Source organism: Myotis lucifugus, unplaced genomic scaffold, assembly GCF_000147115.1.
Source record: "Myotis lucifugus unplaced genomic scaffold, Myoluc2.0 scaffold_3, whole genome shotgun sequence".
Lineage (NCBI taxonomy): Eukaryota > Metazoa > Chordata > Mammalia > Chiroptera > Vespertilionidae > Myotis > Myotis lucifugus.
Window position 1 is genome coordinate 11853527 of NW_005871051.1, and position 3145 is coordinate 11856671.

Sequence of the window (3145 nt, forward strand, 5' to 3'; positions counted from 1 at the left end):
AGACTGGATAATGAAAAAAGAATGCTAAAGACTTCAGCTTATAGTAATTGTAGAATACTTGATTGTAGACTGACTCTATTTCCAAAAAGAACGAAAAGAGCTATTGCCTGGCAGGTGTGGCTCAGTGGTTGAGCGTTGACCTAAGAACCTGGAGGTCATGGTTCAATTCTCAGTCAGGGCACATGCTCATGTTTTGGACTCGATCCACAATAGGGGGCATGCAGGAGGCAGCCAAGCAATGATTCTCTCTCATTGATATTCTATCTCTCTCTCCCCCCCTCTTCCTTTCTGAAGTCAATAAAAAGTATATTTTTAAAAAACGAGCTGGATAAAATATAAACATAGATCTGCGTGAAAGTAGCTCCAAACGAATATTGATTATATAAAACAACAACAATAATAAGGTCTTTTGGAGTTTAAAATATCCAGAGAAACAAAATATGTGAAAATTGCACATGAGTCAGAAGGATATAATTGGAAATAAAGTGTTCTAAGTTTCTCACATTTCCAGGAAGTTGGAAAAGGATGCATGCAGGTTGTAATCACTAGCATAACCACCCAAAGGCCAATAAATGAATGTACAGCTAACAATCTTATGGAGGTAATATGAAATAAAAATAGTTAATCCAGGTAAAGGGAATAAAGAAAGGAAGGGACATAAAGCAATTGGAAAACTATAAAACAAATAATAAGATGGTAGATTTAAACTTCAAAGTAAATGAATTATAATAAATGGAAACAGACAAAACTGTTCAAAATTGTCAGTCTGGAAATAGAACAAAACTCACACAATGTTACATCCAGATTTCTCATGATTTAAAAGGACATAAAAAGACTAAAAAGTAAGAGAATGGAAAAGGACTTACCATGTGGACACTAGCCAAAAGAAAGCTGATGGTGGTGTACTAAATAAGACGAAGTAGGCGTTAAGACATTATCACAAAAAAGAGGAATCTATATATATAAAAGCCTAATATGCAAAGTGTCCCCTTGGGAGTTCGACTAGGAGTTTGATCACTAGCTGTGACATGCACTGACCACCAGGGGGTGGCGTGGAGCAAAGGAAAGGCCCCTGCTGGCAGCTGGCAGCTGCTAGGGACCCCACCTGTGCACGAATTTCCTGAACTAGACCTCTAGTATTTCATAAATATTAAATAGCCAGTCAACCAAGAATATATGATCATTCTGAATGTGTTTAGCATGGCCTCAAATATGTAAAGAAAACATTACTAAAATAATAAGAAAAATTAATCACATTGGGAGATTTCAACACCCAGCCCTCAAAACAAGCTAACATAAAATCAGCAGGGCCCTAACCAGTTTGTCTCAGTGAATAGAGCATTGGCCCAGGGACTGAAGGGTCCTGGGTTCAATTTCCGTCAAAGGCATGCACCTCGGTTATAGGTTCCATCCCCAGCCCTGGTCGTGGTGTGTGTGGTGGGGTGGGGGTGAGGGGGTTAACAAGTTGATGTGTCTCTCTCATATCGATGTTTCTCTCTTTTTGTCTCTCCCCCTTCCTTCCACTCTCTTTAAAGTCAATGGAAAAGTATCCTTAGGATTAACAACAACAACAAAAAAATCAGTAGGAAAGAAACTTAAAATGCAAATTAAAAATTAATCACACACACATATATATAATGACTTGAACAGCTATAGATTGCACATCATTTTAAGTGCAAATGAGCTATTTGGCAAAATTAACCATGTGTTGGGTTATAAAAGAGTATAGTCTTTAACTACAGTAGAGAATTTTTTTTTAAAGCTAGAAATACCAAAATAATATTTTGGTTTGCAACAGCGAGGATGGGCAGGATGGTCTCAATGCCTGAAGTTTATCTGCCTACTTTAAGCTCAGAGTTGATGGAGACCCAGGGAAATCTGCCTGAAGGAGCACTTTCCTTTTGGAATACAGTTCTTGTGTCAAATAGCACAGAACTGATAGGAAATGAGAAACACTCAATAACTGACTATACAGGATTGAAGAGATCCTTTCAAGGAATACCTGCAGCAGCATGCCAGGGTTTGAATGTCAACTGTTAACACTACAGCAGGTTTCTTATTCCTTCCTTCCATCCCTATGCTATTAATCATTTCATAGTCTCCTAAACCCCCTTTTTCTCAATCAGGCCATGTTCTGAGGCAGACCCCTAACTCCTCCCATGTCCCTGCTACTTGGGCTGGGGGTGGGGAACCCTGATACTTCCAACCTCACTGCCACTGTCACAGGGATTAGGATGCAGCTGGGTGGAGGGACACAGCATACACAGAGCATGGATGTGACTTTGAATGCTAGGGTTTCAAATCTTAATCTGTTTCAGTTTCTAATTCCATCATTGGGTCTCTTCTTCCATCTGAAAATTGAGGGAATTGGACCAAATGCATAGAAGTTCAAAGGTTCTATGATTCCATGGTTGATTTCAGGGATAAAACCAAATGATAGCTCCTCTTTCATCAGCACTGTTTCAGCAACACAAGCCATACCTCCCCATCTTGGGTAACCATGAAAACACCTTGCCAGTACGCAACTTGAAGTAATTCTAAGTTGCACCTTACCCCTCTTACTCACTGCTCTCTGATCAGAACATTCCATGGTAAAGAATCATCTGTTTTCTCCGTCAGTTCACTTTCAAAGTATTTGAAGAGATGGCTTTCTTAAATGGTGACATTTCAAAGTCAACATTTTCTGTGCTCTGGATTCATTATACGTGTATCACTCCCCATATTCACAGACTCTCCTTATTATCTAATTATATCATCATAGGAAACATGCCAGAGGGGCAGGGCTGACATTTTAAATCCTCATCTGACACATGCATACACCGAGATTTAGATTAAGTGAGCAGTCTTGGCATCATACATTTGGCTCTCTAGACTGGAATGTCTACGAAGGCGGGGATTTTTTATTTATTTATTTGCGGGGGTGGGGGGGTGGGGGGGGTGGGGGGAGGAGGGATTGCTTTATTTACAGATGTCGCTACAGTGCCTAGAACAAGGCCCAAAACAATAGGTTCTGATGAGCATTTGTTGAATGAATAAATGAATGAATCTGTCTAATTAGTGAGGGAACTGGGTCTAGAATTCTCTCAATCTCTCAGCCACTGGTCCTTCGGTGGTAGCAAACAGGGAATCACCTTTTCTCCGGGAC